Source organism: Leucoraja erinacea, chromosome 5, assembly GCF_028641065.1.
Source record: "Leucoraja erinacea ecotype New England chromosome 5, Leri_hhj_1, whole genome shotgun sequence".
In the NCBI taxonomy this organism is placed as follows: Eukaryota; Metazoa; Chordata; class Chondrichthyes; order Rajiformes; family Rajidae; genus Leucoraja; species Leucoraja erinaceus.
In genome coordinates, this window is record NC_073381.1 from 54,371,929 (window position 1) to 54,394,079 (window position 22,151).

The following is a 22,151-nucleotide window of genomic DNA, read 5'->3' on the forward strand; positions in this document are numbered from 1 at the left end:
TGTTCCAACATTAACTGATTCCTCTGACAGCTCGTTCCATATACCCACAACTTGTTCATTGTCATGTACTGAGGTACAATAGACAATAGGTGCAGGAGTAGGCCATTCGGCCCTTCGAGCCAGCACTGCCATTCACTCTGATCATGGCTGATCATCCACAATCAGTACCCCGTTCCTGCCTTCTCCCCTTATTCTCTGACTCCGCTATCTTTAAGAGCTCTAACTCTCTTTTGAAAGCATCCAGAGAATTGGCCTCCACTGCCTTCTGAGGCAGAGAATACCACAGATTCCCAGCACTCTTTTTTACAGTATAAAAAAAAATTGTATACAGTTCAATAAAGCTTACTTTACATAAGCACAATCTTAGATTAATTGCAAAACATATAGAAATATTCCACTGAGACAAAATACAAGAGTCACCAAGTTTTCGCTCAATTTTCAAAATCCAAATTGCTTTAAGTTCAGCTGGCCATAAAGGTCTGTTGTCCTGGCTGCGTTACAAGGTCAGCTTCGCCAAGTGAAGTTTTAGGCGTCCTACAACAATCGGTGCTGCTCCAGGCCATATCTTGTCCTTGGACCGTGGCCTGATCCAGTTGAATCACAGGCTGCTGCAGGATCTTCAACCATCACCTCAGTCCGGATCCTCTCATCGGCCAACGAACTGTCACCCTTCTCCTCGCCCGGCCACCATTCAGCCTATGTGCCCTGGGGATGCCTAGCACAGCTGAATTTTCTATATTCCTCTCTGTTGAATGTCACTCTCTGGCTGAACACCACTGTCCTGCACTCCTTGTCATCCAGCTTCCCAACCAGCAGGCTGGTGTTGATATTTACCTGGCGAACAGGGAAGGCGGAAAATGGTCGGCATCTTCCTGCAGTTGCCTGCTGGCATCCACGGAGGGTGGGGACGGAGGCCATGTCTTCCTCTGGGGTAAGAACAGAGGAGAAATAGTCATTGAGGACCTCTTTCCATCTCCCACAGCCGTGCACATGTTCACATTGGTCTTTGAGGGGTTCTATTCTTTCCCTAGTTACTTTGTTCCCTAATACACTCAATCTTTTTATCTTTGTCAGAAACAATTAAGAAAAACTGGTGCCCCAATTATATCCCTCCTAATTTTCTTAAGAATACTTCCCCTGTACTACTTCAGGGATTCACTTGATTCCATTTACCTGACCTCGACTCGTGCTGCCTCCTTTTTTTCTGACCAGTGACTTAATCTTGCTTGTCAACCAGGGTTTCTACTCCTGCTGCCCTAGCCCTTCACTCTATCAGGAACATCAGACCTTGTTGTCTAGCGACTTCACTTTTTAATAGCCTTCCACTTGCCCGGCGTCCCCTTGCCTGCAAACAAACTAGTTCAATCAAGAAATGGTAGAGTGACTCAGTGGGTCAGGCAACATCTCTGGATGACATGAATAGGTGACATTTTAGGTCAGGGCTCTTCTTCAGATTGATTGTTGTTTGGGGATAAAGGGGAAGCTGGAAGAGCAGTGGGGGAAGACGGGTAAGTGATAGGTGGATAGACACAAAGCTGGTGTCAGCGGGGCAGGCAGCATCTCTGGAAATAAGGAGTGGGTGATGTTTTGGCTCGAGACCCTTCGTTTGAAGAAGATTTTGCAGTGGAGCAGAAAAAATGTGTAAGGAACTGCAGATGCTGGTTTAAACTGACGCTAGACACACAACGCTGGAGTAACTCAGTGGGACAGGCAGCATCTCTGGAGAGCACAAATAGGTGATGTTCTGGGTCGGGACCCTTCAGACAGGAGGGTTTGATTGGGGGATGGTTGGACAAAGGCAAAGATGAAAAGTCAAGGCTGGGAGGTCAGGAAATAAGGGACGTGAAATGTTAAGCCAGCGTAAGGGATCGTGGTGAAGGGGGGGGTGGGGGGGCTCAGAAAGGGAGGTGGGAGCACAGGAGAAAAGGGTGCACATCCAGGTGGGGAACCGGGAAGAAGGGGATGTTTATTGGTTGCCTACAATTGGAGAATTCCATTTTCATATCATTTGATTAAACGGGAAGTGGAATGTGAGGGGTTGTTCTTCCAGTTTGTGTGTGGTCTCACTCTGGCATTGGAGGTGGCCCAAGTCAGAAATGTCAGTATGGAAATGGGTAGTTAAAATGATTAGCAACCAGGAGATCCAGCAGGCCAAGGCAGACCAAGCACAAATGTTTAAAGGTTATGTTGGTCTCTCTGAAGTAAAACAGGCCACATCTGGCGCACATAATACAATACTCCAAATGACTATTTTTCACAAATACTTATTTAATGCCATAAAAATTCACCTTGCCCCAATTGAGATCCTGTGGGCTAGTCCACAAGTCCTTTTCCATAACTATTGAAAACCTAACTGTGATCACTAGTCCCAATGAGAAACTTTAAAATAGAGAATCTGATCCAAGCAGGAATCTGATCGGAACTACAAAAAGCAATCATAAATTTAAATTATCTTGACTTTTGTAGACCAAAAGTATGGGAATACCAAAGAGAGGTGGTTATATTTACATGTTATTTGAATTGTATTCACACTCCATCTGGATAGCAACATTTACAAAAGGATACAAAGGACATTTATTATCACATACACCAATTGGTGCAGTGAAATTTGACTTGTCATGCAGCACACAGATAAAGATAGGACATCATTAAAGAATTTAACAATAAACATAAAAACATCCCCCCACACAATGGTTCCCACTGTGAGGGAAGGCAAAAAGTCCAGTCCCCATCCCCATGTCCATCCATAATTGATATGTTTAAGGATTAGGGAGATGGCTTTTCTTTTGACTTTTGGTGTGCTAGTTGATATTTACCCCATGGATCATAAATACCCCAGGGATCATTCTCGTAAATGTCCCCTGGAACCTCTCCTTTGATATGGGGCTCAAAACTCTTCACAATGTTCCAAATGTGGCTTGATGAGCACCTTATAAAACCTCAGCATTACATCCTGACCATTCTGCGAGGAGAGCTGGGGAATGCATTGGAAGGACAAATGAACTTTGTTGGAAAGTTCGATGTGTCAAGGTTGATCGGTCCGCAATAACCAAGCTGACCTCCCGGTGGCTCAGCACTTCAACTCCCCCTCCCACTCCGCCTCCGACCTCTCTGTCCTGGGTCTCCTCCATGGCCACAGCGAGCAGCACCGGAAATTGGAGGAACAGCACCTCATATTCCGTTTGGGGAGTCTGCACCCCCGGGGCATGAACATCGAATTCTCCCAATTTTGTTAGTCCTTGCTGTCTCCTCCCCTTACTCAGCTCCCCTGCTGTCTCCTCCCACCCTCCAGCCTTCTGGCTACTCCTCCTTTTCCCTTTCTTGTCCCCACCTACCCCCACCCCCGATGAGTCTGAAGAAGGGTTTCGGCCCGAAACGTTGCCTATTTCCTTCGCTCCATAGATGCTGCTGCACCCGCTGAGTTTCTCCAGCTTTTCTGTGTAACCTTGATAGAAGTATAGTTTAGCCTGAGTTGACAGTCGGGAGGCAAAGCTCCTGATGGTAAAAAAGATTTTGTGCAATCAGTGAGAAAGAAGATAGATTCTGGTGACCTTAGTGAAGATCAGGAGTATGTTGCAATTCATCTAAGACTGTGCATAAAACAGCAGAATATAACATCTTGTCAAGTAAGCAGGCTAAAAATGCAATGTGAACTAAATTAGTAATTAGGAAATGATTGCAATAACCTCAGCCATTTAGTTGAGCGTGGTAATTATTTGTTGTAATGGCCTTTTAAGCAATACTTGTAACAACTTTTGTAGCATGAGTAAACAATTCACCTTGTTACAATGAGAGAAATGGCTACTGATAATTAATTTGATTTGCTTAGTGCTTTTGTTTAGTAAAAAGATGCAAATTAACGGGTTTCTTCTTTGCAAATTTTTAAACCAACTTCTAAATAAGCCTTGTGTTCATCGTAGCCTTGCACCTTGAGACGGTTATTATACTTATAGAACAAAATTGTACATTTTTGTTAAAAAGTTCTTATTTCCAATGTTACTTCATTTGTTCATGAGTAGAACTGGCCTAGTTGTAAGTTGTCCGATCCTATTCACTGAGAAAGTGGACCATGTTTTCGAAAGAACAGTTGGCAGTCCCTTGTTTTCAAACAAAAAACCTCCTAGTTCAGGAAACCTGCCCATAGTACACAAATATGAAGCACAGAAGTCAATGATTATTTGCTAGTTTTTTTCCAGACTTGGCTCTGATCGTTCAGCAGCCAAGCATGAAGTCTCAGCAGCTTCCCAGCACTTACAGAAAGTGCATGAAAAAAAAGTTCTGCCTTTTTAATACATCGTTTTGAATGACTTCTTTTTCCAGAAATGTTTGAAGAGCATTATTAGAATTAGAATTACCTTTATTGCCATTCAGACCTTACGGTCTGAACGAAATTTCATGCCTGCAGTCATACATACAATAATACAATAATAAACAACAATAACACAAATTAACATCCACCACAGTGAGTCCTCCAAGCACCTCCTCACTGTGGTGGAGGCAAAAATCTTAGGGCTGCGGTCTCTTCCCTCCTCTTCTCCCTCTGCGCTGAGGCGATACCCCACCGGGCGATGGTACAAACAGTCCCGCGGCTCACCGAACCCCACAAACGGGCCAGCTCAAACACCGCGGCCCGGGGTGGTCGAAGCTGCCGCCCTCCAGTCCAGCAGACGCAGCCGCTGGCCCGCGGCTGAACCCCGGACTCGGGTCACTGCCGCCAGAACGCCGTCCCAGCCACCAGAGCACCGTTCCAGCCCCGAGCCGGATCGCCCTCACGTGAGTGCCGTTCCTCCCTCGAGCTGGGCCGCTCAGACGGGAGCGCCATACCTCCCTCGAGCTGGGCCGCTCCGACGGGAGCGCCGTTCCTCACACGAGCTGGGCCGCTCCGACGGGGGCGCCGTTCCTTCCTCGGCCGCCACGACGGGAGTGCCACAGCCCCTCACGGGAAAGTCTCAGCCCCGCGCCAGGCCGCCCTCACGGGAACGTCACAGCCCCTCACGGGAGCGCCGTTCCAGCCCCGAGCCGGACCGCCCTCACGGGAGCGAGCCCAGGGCGAATCCTGACTGGCTCTGCCTCCGGAGTCTCGAGGTCATCAGCTCCGCCATTAGGCCTCAGCACAGACGGAGGCAGAGAAGGGGGATACGACAAAAAAGTCGCATTCCCCCGAAGGGAGAGACAGCAAGCCCCGTTTCAACCCCCACCCCCCACATAAACACAACCTAAAAACCAAAAACTTAACTAGACAAAACAAAAAAAAAACAACACAAAGTAAAAAACAAACGGACTGCAGGCGAGCTGCTGCTGCCAGGGCAGCGCTGCCACTTCCGGTATAGCTCTTAACTCATTTGACATCAGTGTATTTGGCTGACGGTCAAATTATGGCTGTTATGTGGAAAAAGCTTGTAAACTCGTATTCATCTTTTAGGATTTCTCTTTTTTATGTCTATAAAAATACTCTTTTGGTGTTGGAAATCATTTTAGGATATTTGTGTCGTGACAAAGGAATGGCAAACTGTGCCCACAGTGGATTTTTTTTCAAGCTCCCTCAGGTTGACTTTGAAGCTGACTTAGAATTTTTAAGACACTGAGGGGCTTGGCTCCTAGGTTTAGATGTTAGAAGAAGGCAAAACAATATATTCCAATATTGAACAGCTTTTAGATGTTAGAAGAAAGCAAGACTATATATTCTAATATTGAACAGTATGCTGCTGAAGAGGGACTTTACTGGTGAATATATTTCAAGTCACATGCTGTCTTTGTCATTCTACATGGAAGAGGTCATAGTTGGGAGGTGGGACTTGGAAAGATTGCTCCAGTGCATTTTCTACCTGATACAAAGTAAAGTCATGGTGTACCTGTAATTGAGGGAATAAATAATTAGATAATATGGGACAAATCGTGTGTGATAAAGAGGATTCGGCACCATTGGAACTAAGCTCATTTGGGCAACTGTTGAATTTTCCATTATTTTCCTGTCTGCTATCTTGTAAATGCTTAAGAATTAGAGAAGTAGGGAGGAATGCTGCTTGCTACAGGACCAGCTGTCATAATAATAAAGTGGTTGGACCAGTTAGGTTTCTGAGCAGTGATGAGCTCATAGCTAATGTTGGGTAACTTGAGATGGCTGTGCTAGTTGACATGAAGATTTTGTTTTTTTTGAGATGCTCATTTGTTTCCTATTGGTGTGGGCATGAATGCTACTGGCCTCTCACCACCACTTCAATCGAATAATCACTGCTTTCGACATTGTGGAAGGAGTGGTTGTGGTTCAGCCGTGAACATGAAGAAGATACTATTGCAATGTTGGGTAATTTGGAGGGAATCTTTGGAGGTAATAGAGTTCCCACGTCCATCCAACTGTAGCAATGTTGAAATAGGAAGATTTGTCAAAATAACCAAATTCTTGTCGCATGCCTTCTCTGGTTATAAGAGTGCAGATAATCTGTGTTGGTGAGAGTACCTACTCTCTACTCTGTTCTACTCTGATCAAGAAGGCTCATCAGCGTCTCTTCTTCCTGAGGAGACTGAAGAAGGTCCATCTGTCTCCTCAGATCCTGGTGAACTTCTACCGCTGCACCATCGAGAGCATCCTTACCAACTGCATCACAGTATGGTATGGCAACTGCTCTGTCTCCGACCGGAAGGCACTGCAGAGGGTGGTGAAAATTGCCCAACGCATCACCGGTTGGCTGAGACGCTCCCCTCCATTGTCAGTCTGTCCAGAAGCAAGCGCTGTCCTGCGGAGGGTCGCCTGTCAGCGATCCCCGTACACTAGCACCATCTTACTGCTCTCAATTAAAACCTTGGACTGTTTACCCTCCTACCATCCGGGCAGGCGGGAGGAACAGGAGCTCCCGTTGCCGAACCAGTCAGGGGAGAACGTCGAGGAACAGCTTCTTTCCGGCGGCTGTCACTCTACTAAACAACGTACCTCGGTGACTGCCAATGTCACCCCCCCCCCCCCCACACCGTCCCCCGGACACTTATTATTTTTTTTCATCAAATCGTTTGCTATGTGCTCTTCAAGGGAGATGCTAAATGCATTTTGTTGTCTCTGTACTGTACACTGACAATGACAATTAAAATTTTTGAATCTGAATCTGAGTACTTATGCCATCTAGATCTAGAGGATATATTTGGTAGTGTTCTGTTGAAGTGTAGTTGCTGGATCTCTTCCAGAAAGTGATAGTTCATAATTCTAATGTGAAAGGCGGAGATTATTGCAGTGGCTGGTTTTTTTTTTGTGCCCAATTTCTGTATTGTTGCAGCTATAATGTTGATTTCACTTAAGTTTGTGGCAAAAATATAATTTCAACACAGTGGGCTGAAATTTCTAACGTTTGAAACAATTTAATTTCTATTGTTTGGATTCTACTTCACATGTATCTGGGAAATGTAGCTTTAAATATCAGTTGTGTTTCATTACTAAAACAGTTGTGAATGTGGCTGAACATGAAAGCCACAATTGAATATTTTCATCTCCTAATGAGTTAAAGTTGTTGGTGTAATAAATGAAGATGGTTGGTAGATTACTTTTTCCGGAGAAATTCCTACAGGGATGGCTGAGAATGCAGACTGGTCTACAGCATAAACATTTTCCTTTATGTCCGGTATAATATGTTGATTTAGTTTAGAGATGCAGCATAGAAACGGGCCCTTCGGCCCACAGAGTCTGCCTGTCTAGCGATCCCCGTACACTAGCACCATCTTACACACTAGGGACAATTAAAAATCTTTGGAAGCCATTTAATCTAAAAAATCTACCTTTTTGCAGTGTGGGAGGAAACCGGAGCACCCGGGGAAAACTCATGCAGTCAGGGGGAGAACGTACAAACTCTGTGCAGACAGCAGCTGTAGTCGGGGTTGAACCCAGGCCTCTGGCGCTGTAATCAGCAACTCTACTGTGTTACTGTGGCGCCTTCTGTTATTGGATTCCACTGTCTGGGACACGGTGGTTTTCTCCGGGATCACTGGTTTCCTCCCATATTCCGTAGTCGTATAGCTTTGTAGTTTAGTTGGCTCTGCCAAAAATTGTAAATTGTTGCTAATGTGTAGAGGATAATGCTAGTGAATGGGAATTGTTGGTCGGCTCGGAATCAGTGGGACAAAGGGCCTGTATCCCTAAACTAAATCTAAACTAAATCTTCCCCCTCTAATCATTGGCCTTCATTATAGCTGGTCACTTTATCTTGTATCTGCAATACAGGAGAATATACAAACCCCGTACAGACAGCACCTGTGGTCGGGAACGAACCCGGGTCTCTGGCTCTGTAAGGCAGCAACTCTATTGCTGTGTTACTGTGCCGCCCTCTGTTATTGGAAAGCTTTCCATTTGATGCACATTGGCATTGGATTTCACGATGCATTTGGGTGACAATAAGGATTGTTTTGATACTGAGACTTATATTATCTCCTTTTGACTTGTATTTTGTGATTAAGTGTAACCGAAAGTTCATGAAGTTGAGAACCAAATAGTTCTTCAAAAAAAAACCCTGCTTTAACATTTGTGATCAATTAAGTAATAGGTAAGATTTCTAAAGATTAAATGCTTGAAAATAAGCTATCTTTTGAAATTATCTGGAAAAACTCAGCAGTCTTCCACATTGTCAGTTCGATAACAGTTTTATCGTCCCACACAGCCTTTTGGGGCTAGAGCATTGTCTTCTAATTCTCTAATGCATTTACTACAATTGTTGCTTCTGTTTCCATTGTTTTGGTCCTCTTGTTCATTATGTTATTGTCACCCGCCTAGTTTGTCCCCACTCCCTCCCACATCCTTGTCAACTCTTGCTCTGTCTTTCCTTCCTTTGGCTTCTTTGAACACACCATATTTTTGCTTATTGAGAATGCTTCAGGGCTATTGTCTCCTTGGGCGCTGCCTTGCCTTACTCACTTGCCTTGCCTTTTTTTTCAAAATAACTTTCTAATTTCAAGTCTTGGATTGTGTATTAAGCAATTCCATTCTTCTGTGGTGATTGCATCCTTTATCTCTACTTTTCTTTCTCATCTGAATGTGAAGCTGCTCCCACTGTGGACAGGGTGAGCTGTTTTAAATACCTGGGAGTCCACATCTCTGAGGATATGACATGAACATCACATGCTGCAGCACTCGTGAGTAAGGCAAGGCAGCGCCTTTACCACCTCAGGTAATTGTGGAAATTCAGAGTGTCTCCGAGGATCCTCCAGTGCTTCTACTCAGCGGCTGGAAAGCATCTTGTCCGGAAATATCACAATCTGGTTTGGGAATTGCTCTGCCCAGGACAAGAAGGCTCTGCAGACGGTAGTGCGTTCGGCCGAACGCACTATGGGAACTTCACTCTCCCCCCCCCCTGCAGGAACTATACATCAGGAGGTGCAACTCCAGAGCCAATAAAACTGATGGGGGGGGGGGGGGGGGGTTTATCAATGGTTATGCTTAAAGTTGAAGTTGATATGATTGTGATTATGCAAAAGATAAGTGATTAGTTAAAAAGGTAAACAAATATCAGTAATATATAGATTTCAAATTGGGTCATGTCATGGGCATTTAGAAATATTTAATCAAGTTATTTTTCAAGCTGTCCAATAAACTACAGGCTGTGGTAAACATAAGTTATAGGAGCAGAATTAGGCCATTTGGCCCATCAAGTCTACTCCACCATTCAATTATGGCTGATCTATCTCCCTCCTTATCCCATTCTCCCCAAACCCCCAATAATCCCTCACACCTGTACTAATCAAGAATCCATAGAAACATAGAAAATAGGTGCAGGAGTAGGCCATTCAGCCCTTCGAGCATGCACCTCCATTCAATATCATGGCTGATCATCCAACTCAGTATCCTGTACCTGCCTTCTCTCCATACCCCCTGATCCCTCAAGCCACAAGGGCCACATCTAACTCCCTCTTAAATATAGCCAATGAACTGGCCTCAACTACCTTCTGTGGCAGAGAGTTCCAGAGATTCACCACTCTCTGTGTGAAAAATGTTCTTCTCATCTCGGTCCTAAAAGATTAAACTGATTAAAAGATTATCCTTAAACTGTGACCCCTTGTTCTGGACTTCCCCAACATCGGGAACAATCTTCCTGCATCTAGCCTGTCCAATCACTTAAGAATTTTGTAAGTTTCTATAAGATCCCCCCTCAATCTCCTAAATTCTTGCGAGTTCAATCCGAGTCTATCCAGTCTTTCTTCATAAGAAAATCCTGACATCCCAGGAATCAGTCTGGTGAACCTTCTCTGCACTCCCTCTATGGCAATAATGTCCTTCCTCAGATTTGGAGAACAAAAACTGTACGCAATACTCCAGGTGTGGTCTCACCAAGACCCTGTACAACTGCAGCAGAACCTCCCTGCTCCTATACTCAAATCCTTTTGCTATGAAGCTCCTATACTCAAAATCCTTTTGCATGAGTTTGGCTCCACAGCCTTCTGTGGCAAAGAATTCTACAGATTCACCACCCTCTGACTGAAGAAATTCCTTCTCATCTCCTTTCCTAAAAGAACATCCTTTAAATCTGAGGTATTGACCTCTCATCCTGGACTCTCACACCAGTGGAAATGTCCTCTCCACATCCACTCTATTCAACCATTTCACTGTTCTGTACATTTCAATGAGGTCCCCACTCATTCTTTTACTCATCTGTCAAATGGTCATCAGATGTTAACCTACTTCTAGTCCACCTAATGTTTCACTGAAGTAATAACTAAAGTTTATGCCAAATTAAAACTCTGGGTAGAACAAAATTACCGTAATACTCCTTAAATTAAAATTTTTATTCGAACCCATTAATTGCCATCATTACCATCCGCTTTTGTGACATTTTGGATGTTATAAGGCCAAAGATTGTAAGGTTTACCAACATTTCTAGTCATACGAAATAAGAAAATTCTGTTAGAGGTTATAGGAGTATGCCTGAACTTGTGTGCGCTACTGATGCTGTTTCTGATAGTGCTTCCACTTCTTCTCCCGGATTGTTTGCAGCAATTTCTGGCAGATAACATTCTATGACTCAAAAGTCAGCCTGTGATTGTTGGCAAACTTGAACATGTTTATAAACCTGAAATGTGATAAGCTTCAGAAATTATAAATCTTGTTGCTGAAAATGTAGAGTGTGCTTCAAAAGATTAATATTTTTTTGGCTTTAATTTTGTTAGAAGTTAGTGATGAATAGGAGTGGCTGCGTGTGTGAGAAGTGATGACCAATTCAGAGTATTGCACAATGAACATATTATGCAACACGGTATGATGCAATGTCGTGTATTTAAATTGCATTTTCAACCTGTCGGTGTCTTTCATTTTCATCAAATCAAAACTACTCCTTACGAAAAATGTACTACATTGTCCGAGATGGTATATTTTCCTGAAAAACTATCTGATGTATAATCGGTAAGGGAATTGATAAAGATAATTGCAATAGAGACCTAAGAAAATGCAGATGCAGAACTGCTGAATCTAGAGCCAAAACAACTGTAGCTACTCAGCAAGTCAGGCAGCATCTGTGGAAATAACTGGATAAGTGACATTTCAGGTTGAGATCATTACTCCGGATGCATTTTCTTTTGGATATTGAGGTTGGGATTGTTGTGGATATAGAAGAGAGTTGTGTATTCAGAGGGGTTGAGGTTTGAATATACAACGGGAGTGGAGAAGTCAAGGTGTTGATGTAACATTGGCAATTAATAATGAAAAGGTTGAGATGGGGTAACAGGTCAAAGGTGAGTTTCCAAGAGGAAAAGTAGTGTTGAAGATGGAGGAAAAAGATAATCAGTGGAGGGTGAGGACTCGTTGCCAAATAAATAGATGGAAAGTTGTGGCATGGAGGCAACAGAAGAAGAAATAAACATCACAGCAGGCTCTGAGCATGTGGAAGTACAGACACAAAAGTAGAAAGGCGGTTGTGCTGAGGACAGACAACTCAGTGCCTGAATGGAGGTCAGCGAGGACGGTGAAACCATGGCAGGGGTTGGGGCTGGGGCCAGACATGGGATCAGAAGAGGGTAATGGAAGAGAGGGTGTGATGAGACAGATTAAAGGTGGGCAATGTTATTGACAGCAAGGGAGCAGATCTTCATATGGCATTGGGGAAGAATTATGTGATTTGATTTATCTTTACCATTTGACATTTGAGCAACTATCCTGTTTGTAAACTAAGTAGACACAGCAAGTATTGTAAGATCTGTCATTTAAATTCATGAGTGGCAGGTAATATTCTCATAGCACAAGTGCACGTCAATCCAACAGGAAAGAGCCCAACCCCCCTCCCCTCATTTATAAAAATGTAATTTAGAAAATGTGTTGTAGTTAACAATTGAGATGTAGCATAGAAGCGGTACCTTTCCATTGCCCAACCATGAACAGCGACTACCTCTCTGGAAAATACTGCTTGGGAGCACTGTGAACTCTGGGCAAGCTAAGTAAAGGGGTCACCAGGATCTGCAGATGCTGGTTTACAAAACAAAAAAGACAATGTGCAGGAGTAACTCAATGGGTCAGGCAGCATCGAGAGCAAGGTGGACGGTTGAGAGCGAGGGGGGACCCACGCCGCCAAAAACGAAAGGGAGACCCGATGGGGCCATGGACAACCAAGGGGGGAACTGGCAGGGGGGGGGGGGGGGGGGGGGGGGGCCATGTGCAGCAACAGGCCTGGTTCACCACTACGAGCGAAGATAAAACTGTTCAATGAACTTTGTCTGCGCCGTTTGTGTATTGCCTAGGTGAGGTCTGCTGTAAGAGGTTGCTGGGTTATATGGAAAACAAAGCATTTCTCTGTACCTAGGTACACGTGACCATAAAATATAATCGAGACAAACCCAAGTGTTTAGTAATGATACTGTAATAAATTAAAATCTTCCCTTTTGCAAAAGGATGGTAATTGGCTGAGTTGGGCACATCATTTAAATCATAAATGTCTTCATAACTGAAAACTTTCCCCCTTTACATTTGTGCATGCAAAGTAGCTATTTGAATTTTAGTGTTATACTAGAACAAGTGCAGACCGTTGGGTCTGCTCCCCCAACGCACCCGTCCCCGTCCCCCACGGCAGGCGTGGTCCTCCAACTCAACCCATTGCCGAAGGTAAGATTCGAGCACTCCTCAGCAAATATTGTAGCTCGTGAGCCTCCCCATGCACCGGAGTTGAAAATAAAATCAATCCACAATTGCAATACCAATTGACCCTCCCCCTCCTGTCCTACCAGGAGCTATGATGGCAACATTGTTGCAAATGTCGGGCGCACTTGCTGTGAGATGCCATTGAGCTGAAACGTTCAGAGTGGTGCCAGTGTTCCTGTCTTGCAACTTTGTATCAAAGTGTGTTGGAAGCTCTGAGGAATGATTTTAAAGTAAAAACCACTTTATATTCAAAGTAATTTTTAAACATTTTCATTAATAACTCGAGAAATAAACCATGAAATTGTCAGATAAGTAGGTTTTGGACACAATGGGAAAAACATTTAAGAAACTGATAGACTGATACATGAATAGGACAGGTTTGAAGGGATATGGACCAAAAGCAAGTAGTGTATCTGGAACATGTTGGCAGGTGTGGGCAAGTTGCGCCGAAGGGCCTGTATTCACACTATCACTTTATGACTAAATTATGCCTCCACCATGCATGAATATTTCAAAATCAAGCGGTCGAGTTCTATTGCCATATACTTAAGCAAAATAGGTGCAGGAATAGGCCATTCGGCCCTTCGAGCCAGCACTGCCATTCAATAGGATCATGGCTGTTCATCTAAAATCAGTACCTCTTTCCTGCTTTTCTCCCCATATCCCTTGATTTTGCTCGCCCCAAGCTAAATGTAACTCTCTTGAAAACATCCAGTGAATTGGCCTCCACTGCCTTCTGTGGCAGAGGATTCCACAGATTCACAACTCTCTTTGTGAAGAAAGTTTGTCCTTATTTCAGTCCTAACTGGTCAATCCTTTGTTCTTAAACTGTGACCCCTGGTTCTGAACTTCCCCAACATCGGGAACATTTTTCCTGTAGTTACAGTAAGTGAAAATCTAGCAAGCAAGCAGGATGGCAGACAAAATTGGTTGGCAGACGGGAAACAAAGAGTAGGGATTAACAGGTCCCTTTCAGAATGGCAGGCAGTGACTAGTGGGGTACCGCAAGGCTCTGTGCTGGGACTGCAGCTAATTACAATATACATCAATGATTTAGATGAAGGGATTCAAGGTAACATTAGCAAATTTTCAGATGATACAAAGCTGGGTGGCAGTGTGAACTGTGAGGAGGATGCTATGAGAATGCAGGGTGACATACAGATTGGGTGAGTGGACAGATGCATGGCAGATGCAGTTTAATGTGGATAAATGTGTGGTTATCCACTTTGGTAACAAAAACAGGAAGGCAGATTATTGTCTAAATGGTGTCAAGGTGGGAAAAGGGGAAATACAACGGGATCCGGGGGTCCTTGTTCATCAGTCAATGAAAGTAAGCATACAAGTACAGCAGGCAGTGAAGAAAGTGAATGGCATGTTGGCCTTCATAACAAGAGGAGTTGAGTAGGAGCAAAGAGGTCCTTCTGCAGGTGTATGGGGCCCTAGAGAGACCACACCTGGAGTATTGTGTGCAAGTATTTGAGACATTCTTGCTATTGATGGAGTGCTGCGTAGGTCTACATGGTTAATTCCTGGGATGGCGGGACTGTGGTATGCTGAGAGAATGGAGCGGCTGGGCTTGTATACTCTGGAGTTTAGAAGGATGAGAGGGTATCTTATTGAAACATATAAGATTATTAAGGGTTTGGACACGCTAGAGGCAGGAAACATGTTCCCGATGTTGGGGGAGTCTAGAACCAGGGACCACAGTTTAAGAATAAGGGGTAAACCATAGAAAGGAGACGAGGAAACACTTTTTCTCACAGGGAGTTGTCAGTCTGTGGAATTCTCTGCCTCAAAGGGCGGTGGAGGCTGGTTCTCTGGATACTTTCGAGAGAGAGCTTGATCGGGCTCTTAAAGATAGCGGAGTTGGGGGATGTGGAGAGAAGGCAGGAACAGGGTACTGATTGGGGATGACCAGCCATGATCACATTGAATGGCGGTGCTGGCTCGAAGGGCCGAATGGCCTACTCCTGCACCTATTTTCTGTTGTCTATTGTCTGTCCATCTACTGACCCTTTGTTCCTTGCACTTGCCCAAAACTGCTCACAATGCTCCTGTTTTCATAATCTTACAATCCCCTGTTTTTATATACTCAAAATAAATACTAACATTGCATTTGACTTCCTTGCGTCTGATTCTACTTGCAAATTAACATTTTGTGAATCCTGCACCAACATTCCCAAGTCCCTTTGCATCTCTAATTTCTGGATCTTCCTCCAAATGGAATTTTGAAAGGTTAGGTTGTAGAAAGTTCAACTTCAGAATCATGAAGTGCAGGTGTTTTTCTGGATATTTTTATTGGCATACTTGGTTGCATATCTTCCATATAATACACATCCAGATGGAGAGGTAAATTACGTGATATTAAACTTTATTTAGGAATTACAATCATAAGCTCCCTTGTGTAGGAAAACCTCAGGTTAGCATTTGTGCTTTCTGGTTAAAGGTATAGTGCTTTAGTAAAGGTACAGTGAGCTAAGGGTACAGTGGACTAAAGGTACAGTGCTTTAGTAAAGGTGCAGTGCTTTAGTAAAGGTACAGTGGGCTAAAGGTACAGTGCTTTTTGTTTATATAATAAAGGTGCAGTTTAAAGGTCAAGAGGGAGCAGCTGTTGTGAGTCAGATACCTGCTGATTTCTCCCAGCAGTTTCTATTGTATTATACTGGTATCGGATCCAGGGTAAGGCGGGAGAATGACAGTCAGAGCAGTGTACTGTTCTGGATGTCAGATGTGGGAGGTCATGGTGTCGGATGGCCCTCCAGACGTCCACATCTGCACCAGGTGCAGCGAGATGGGGCTCCTAAGAGACCGTATTAGGATCCTGGAGCAGCAGCTACATGACCTCTGTCTGATCAGGGAGAGTGAGGAGGTCATAGAGGGGAGTTATAGGGAGGTGGTCACTCCAAAACCGCGGGAGAGAGACGTGGGTCACGCTAAGGAAGGGCAAGGGGCAGAGGCAGGAACGAGTGAGTACTCCAATGTCGGTACACTTTGCAAATAAGTACTCCTGTTTGAGTACGGATGGGGTTGACAGCCTACCCAGGGGTAGCGACAGCGGACGGGCCTCCAGCACAGAGACCGGCCCTGTTGCTCCAAAAGGTAGGGAAAAAAAGAAGAGGGCAATAGTAATTGGTGACTCTATTGTTAGGGGGTCGGATAGACGATTCTGTGGATGCAGTCGGGAGACCAGGATGGTGGTCTGCCTCCCTGGTGCCAAGGTCTCTGACGTGTCTCAACGCATCTAAGATATCCTTAAATCAGAGGGAGAGGAGACTGAGGTCGTGGTACATATAGGTACCAATGACATGGGTAAAAAAAGGGAAGAGGTCCTGAAGGGAGGATTTAGGGAGTTGGGAGGAGAGTTAAGAAAAAGGACCAAAAAGGTAACAATCTCAGGATTACTGCCTGTGCCACGCGACAGTGAGAGTAGGAATGGAGCTAGGTGGAGGATAAATGCGTGGCTGAAAGACTGGTGCAGAGGGCAGGGATTCGAGTTCCTGGATCATTGGGACTTCTTTTGGGGAAGGTGGGACCTGTACAGAAAGGATGGGTTGCACTTGAACCCGAGGGGGACCAATTTCCTGGCGGGGAAATTTGCAAAGGCTACTGGGGAGACTTTAAACTAGAATGGTTGGGGCGAGGAACTCAAATAGCAAAAACTAGTAGACGGAATGGGAGGCAGGAAGCAGAAAAGGGAAGCACTCGGACACAAGGAGAAAGAAAAAAAAGGAAATAAACAGAGAATAAGAGACGGGGGGTTTCTTAAATGTGCATATTTTAATGCTAGGAGCATTGTAAGAAAGGTGGATGAGCTTAGAGTCTGGATAGACACCTGGAAGTATGATGTTGTGGCGATCAGTGAAACATGGTTGTAGGAGGGCTGTGATTGGAAACTAAATATTCCAGGATTTCGTTGCTTCAGGTGTGATAGAATTGGAGGGGCAAGAGGTGGAGGTGTTGCATTGCTAGTCAGGGAAGATATTACAGCAGTGCTTTGGCAGGATAGATTGGAAGGCTCATCTAGGGAGACTATTTGGGTGGAACTGAGAAGTGGGAAAGGTGTAGCAACACTTATGGGTGTATTATAGACTGCCAAACGGGGAACGAGAATTGGAAGAGCAAATATGTAAGGAGATAGCAGATATTAGTAGTAAGCACAAGGTAGTGATTGTGGGAGATTTCAGCTTTCCACACATAGACTGGGAAACACATTCGGTAAATGGGCTGGATGGGTTGGAGTTTGTAAAATGTGTGCAGGATAGTTTTTTTGCAGCAATACATAGAGGAGGGGCAATGCTGGACCTCCTGTTAGGAAATGAAACGGGACAGGTGGCAGAGGTATGCGTTGGGGAGCACTTCGGGTCCAGTGATCACAATACCATTAGTTTCAATATCATTATGGAGAGGGTCAGAACTGAACCTAGGGTTGAGATTTTTGATTGGAGAAGGGCTAACTTTGATGAGATGCGAGTTGATTTAAAAGGAGTGAACTGGGACATTTTGTTTTATGGGAAAGATGTAGAAGAGAAATGGAGGACATTTAAAGGGGAAATTTTAAGAGTACAGAATCTTTATGTTCCTGTTCGGTTGAAAGGAAACAGTAAAAATTGGAAAGAGCCCTGGTTTTCAAGGGAAATTGGACATCTTGTTCGGAAAAAGAGGGAGATCTACAATAATTATAGGCAGCATGAAGTAAATGAGGTGCTTGAGGAGTATAAGGAATGTAAAAAGAATCTTAAGAAAGAAATTAGAAAAGCTAAAAGAAGATATGAGGTTGCTTTGGCAAGTAAGGTGAAAGTAAATCCAAAGGGTTTCTACAGCTATATTAATAGCAAAAGGATAACGAGGGATAAAATTGGTCCATTGGAGAGACAGAATGGGCAGCTATCTGCAGAGCCAAAAGAGATGGGGGAGATATTGAACAATCTTTTTCTTCAGTATTCACCAAGGAGAAGGATATTGAATTATGTGAGGTAAGGGAAACTAGTAGAGTAGCTATGGATACTATGAGGTTCAAATAAGTAAAAGAAGTACTGACACTTTTGAAAAATATAAAAGTGGATGTCTCCAGGTACTGACAGGATATTCCCTAGGACATTGAGGGAAGTTAGTGTAGAAATAGCCGGGGCTATGACAGAAATATTTCAAATGTCATTAGAAATGGGAATAGTCCCCGAGGATTGGCGTACTGCGCATGTTGTTCCATTGTTTAAAAAGGGTTCTAAGAGTAAACCTAGCAATGATAGACCTGTTAGTTTGACTTCAGTGGTGGGCAAATTAATGGAAAAGATACTTAGAGATAATATATATAAGCATCTGGATAAACAGGGTCTGATTAAGAACAGTCAACATGGATTTGTGCCTGGAAGGTCATGTTTGACTAATCTTCTTGAATTCTTTGAAGAGGTTACTAGGGAAATTGACGAGGGTAAAGCAGTGGATGTTGTCTATATGGACTTTAGTAAGGCCTTCGACAAGGTTCCTCATGGAAGGTTGGTTAAGAACGTTCAACTGTTGGGTATAAATGCAGGAATAGCAAGATGGATTCAACAGTGGCTGAATGGGAGAAGCCAGAGGGTAATGGTGGACGGCTGTTTATCGGGTTGGAGGCAGGTGACTAGTGGGGTGCCTCGGTGATCTGTGTTGGGTCCTTTGTTGTTTGTCATGTACATCAATGATCTGGATGAAGGTGTGGTAAATTGGATTAGTAAGTATGCAGATGATACCAAGATAGGGGGTGTTGTGGATAATGAAGAGGATTTCCAAAGTCTACTGAGTGATTTAGGCCATTTGGAAAAATGGGCTGAAAGATGGCAGATGGAGTTTAATGCTGATAAATGTGAGGCGCTACACCTTGGCAGGACAAATCAAAATAGGATGTACATGGTAAATGGTAGGGAATTGAAGAATACAGTTGAACAGAGGGATCTGGGAATAACCGTGCATAGTTCCTTGAAGGTGGAATCTCATATAGATAGGGTGGTAAAGAAAGCTTTTGGTATGCTAGCCTTTATAAATCAGTGCATTGAGTATAGAAGCTGGGATGTAATGTTAAAATTGTACAAGGCATTGGTGAGACCAAATCTGGAGTATGGTGTACAATTTTGGTCGCCCAATTATAGGAAGGATGTCAACAAAATAGAGAGAGTACAGAGGAGATTTACTAGAATGTTGCCTGGGTTTCAACAACTAAGTTACAGAGATAGGTTGAATAAGTTAGGTCTTTATTCTCTGGAGCGCAGAAGGTTAAGGGGGGACTTGATAAAGGTCTTTAAAATGATGAGAGGGATAGACAGAGTTGATGTGGACACGCTTTTCCCTTTGAGAATAGGGAAGATTCAAACAAGAGAGCATGACTTCAGAATTAAGGGACAGAAGTTTAGGGGTAACATGAGGGGGAACTTCTTTACTCAGAGAGTGGTAGCGGTGTGGAATGAGCTTCCAGTGGAAGTGGTGGAGGCAGGTTCGTTGGTATCATTTAAAAATAAATTGGATAGGCATATGGATGAGAAGGGAATGGAGGGTTATGGTACGAGTGCAGGCAGGTGGGACTAAGGGAAAAAAAGTTGTTCGGCACTTATAGGGCCGAGATGGCCTGTTTCCGTGCTGTAATTGTTATATGGTTATATGGTTAAATCCGTGTATATTTTAAATCCAGTATTCCAAAGTTTTTCCTTAAAGTTTGTCTGAATACCATAATCCCTTGGTAAATTGAACCTTTTGCGATATTATTCACCTAGTTATTCAAGATGCATAATGAAGGAATGACGATATGCTTTTGAAATACGAAGGTCAAGTAGCGTAAATATGATCTGATAGAGTAAATGGGTGTATTTGATCTGTTTCATGGGTTGTTGTGCTGTGCGAGTTATTTGGCTCGCTCGTCACAGGTGCCTTGTGGATTCTAAAGTTGTCTGCATGCTAAATTTGCTGTTGGCTGTTTGTGGCTGCTTTCCTGGTTCACTGGTTATAATCTTCTGCCAACAATTGATCCCCTGCAGCTCTGGTTTGATTCTACATCACAGTGCTGAGGACTTTGTAATATTGCTGCAGGACTTGTCCACAGTGTTGGGCTGCCTGCTCCTGCTGGCAGTCCTACCTAGATACCGCTGGAAACCAACAGAGAACAGTGACTTTTGATCAATGACAATGACAGCTGGTGAATTTAATCAGTTACTTCTGTCATACAATATACTGGTATCATAATTTATTAATAGAAAACTATCAATCTTGTTACACATCAGTGAATTTTAATTCATTAGCTGTTGGTACAAAGGTGCAATATTATTTCAACCATGATTTTTGTGAGCACTGATTCTTTTGGACCCATTAACCTATTCCTGCACATTGATTTCAATTAATTGATGAAATTGACAGTTTTCAACTTTCCTTTTAATTACTAGGGTAAAGCAGTTTAAAAAATAAATAAAATGTGCTCTTATCTATGTTCTGTACTCAATTTGTTAGCGCTTTGCAAACAAATCATAAAACAGCATGGCACACCAGGTTCAGCCTACCACACCTTCACTGCCCATGATTCCAATTTAAACTAATCCCATCCACCTGCACATGATCCACATCTCTCTATTCCCTGCCAGCTCACAGATTTGGCTAGCCTCTTAAATGTTATTGTATCTCTTTTATCTCTTTCCTTGTCAGCCCATTCCAGACATGTACCACTCTCTGTGTTCAAATAACAAATCTCCTCTAAATTTTCCCCATCTCACCTTAAATCCATGCCCTCTAGTGTTTGACATTTCCATCCGGGGGGGGGGGGGAAGACTTTCAACCCTATCTATACTAATTATTTAATGTATTTTTATCAGATCGGTTTCAGTCTCTGATGTTCCAGAGAAAACAATTATGTTTGTTCATTTCTTATAAATGCCAATCCAGGCAACATCCTGGTGGACATGTTTTAGACCCTCCAAAGCATCTACATTTGTCCATTATTGGGGCAACTGAATTTCACACAATATGACAGACGTGGCCGAACCAACGTTTTTAGACAGCTGCAACGTGACGTAAACTTTTAGACTCCATGTCATGATTGATGAAGATGAGCTTGCTGTACACCTCCTTAATCACCCATTAATTTGTCATCATTTTCAGAACTGTAGACTTTTGAACATCAATACTCCGAAGAATCCTGCCATTAGCTGTATACTTAAATTGTCTTGCATTTGACCTCCAAATGTGGATCGCATCACTCTCTTCTGGATTAAATGCCTTGTACCATTGCTCCACCCCAATTTCCACCTGATATATTGTGTACCTTGCTGTATTATTTGACATCCTTGCTCACTATCTGCAACTCTACCAATTTTTCTGATATCTGCAAATTTACTAATCTGGCCATCAATGTTTTCATGTAAATCTTTTGCGTTATAAACATTAGCGATCTCAACAATGATCCTGCGGGAAAACCAATGGTTGCAAACCTCCAGTCAGAAAAAAACACGATGCCACCATTGTCCTGTCTTCCATGACAGCAAATTTTGGATACAGTGTACCAACTTGCCACATTACAAAAGTCCATGGAGACAGCAATCCCTGTCCTATCCTTGACCAGGTAAATAGTTTCCTCAAATAGCTCAATTAAATTTGTGAGATATGACCTTCCCTGCACAAAGCCATACTGACAATCTCTTGAGTAATTCTCATCCCCAAGAATTTTCAATAATATCCCTATCACTATTGTAAGGATCACTGGCCCATAATTTGTTGGTTTATCCTTGTTGCTGGCTTGAAGGAATAACATGGGTTATTTTCCTGCCTGGCTCATAGTTGATGATCATGCAAAGATCATTGTCGGAGCTCCAGCAGTCTCTTCTCTTGCTTTCCCTTGTATCCTGGGTGGAGTATCAATGGGCCATGGGGCCTTACCCACCTTTATATTTTCCAGAGACATCCAACACCACTTTGTTAATAATCCACATGGTTTAGAACAAAGGTTCCTAACCTGGGGTAATTTACCCCCGAGGGTAAATTTTGCCCACCCCGGGGGTACATTTGTTGTTCTGGATTTGTACATATTTTTTCTCATTGATTGACTGTG

The 22,151-nt window shown here is 43.5% G+C and overlaps 1 protein-coding gene and 2 long non-coding RNA genes across 6 annotated transcripts in view; all 3 read left to right on the forward strand.

The window, feature by feature from the left end:
• The window catches only part of ptprk (protein tyrosine phosphatase receptor type K), a 570,756-nt gene that overhangs the window by 14,005 nt on the left and 534,600 nt on the right, over positions 1–22,151 (forward strand). The window lies entirely within an intron of this gene.
• LOC129697266 (uncharacterized) lies at positions 1,942–3,729 on the forward strand. The gene is made up of 2 exons (XR_008723481.1): positions 1,942–3,038; positions 3,454–3,729. It is a non-coding gene; the product is annotated as an uncharacterized LOC129697266 (long non-coding RNA).
• On the forward strand, positions 12,616–16,805 carry LOC129697267 (uncharacterized). The gene is made up of 2 exons (XR_008723482.1): positions 12,616–15,574; positions 15,629–16,805. It is a non-coding gene; the product is annotated as an uncharacterized LOC129697267 (long non-coding RNA).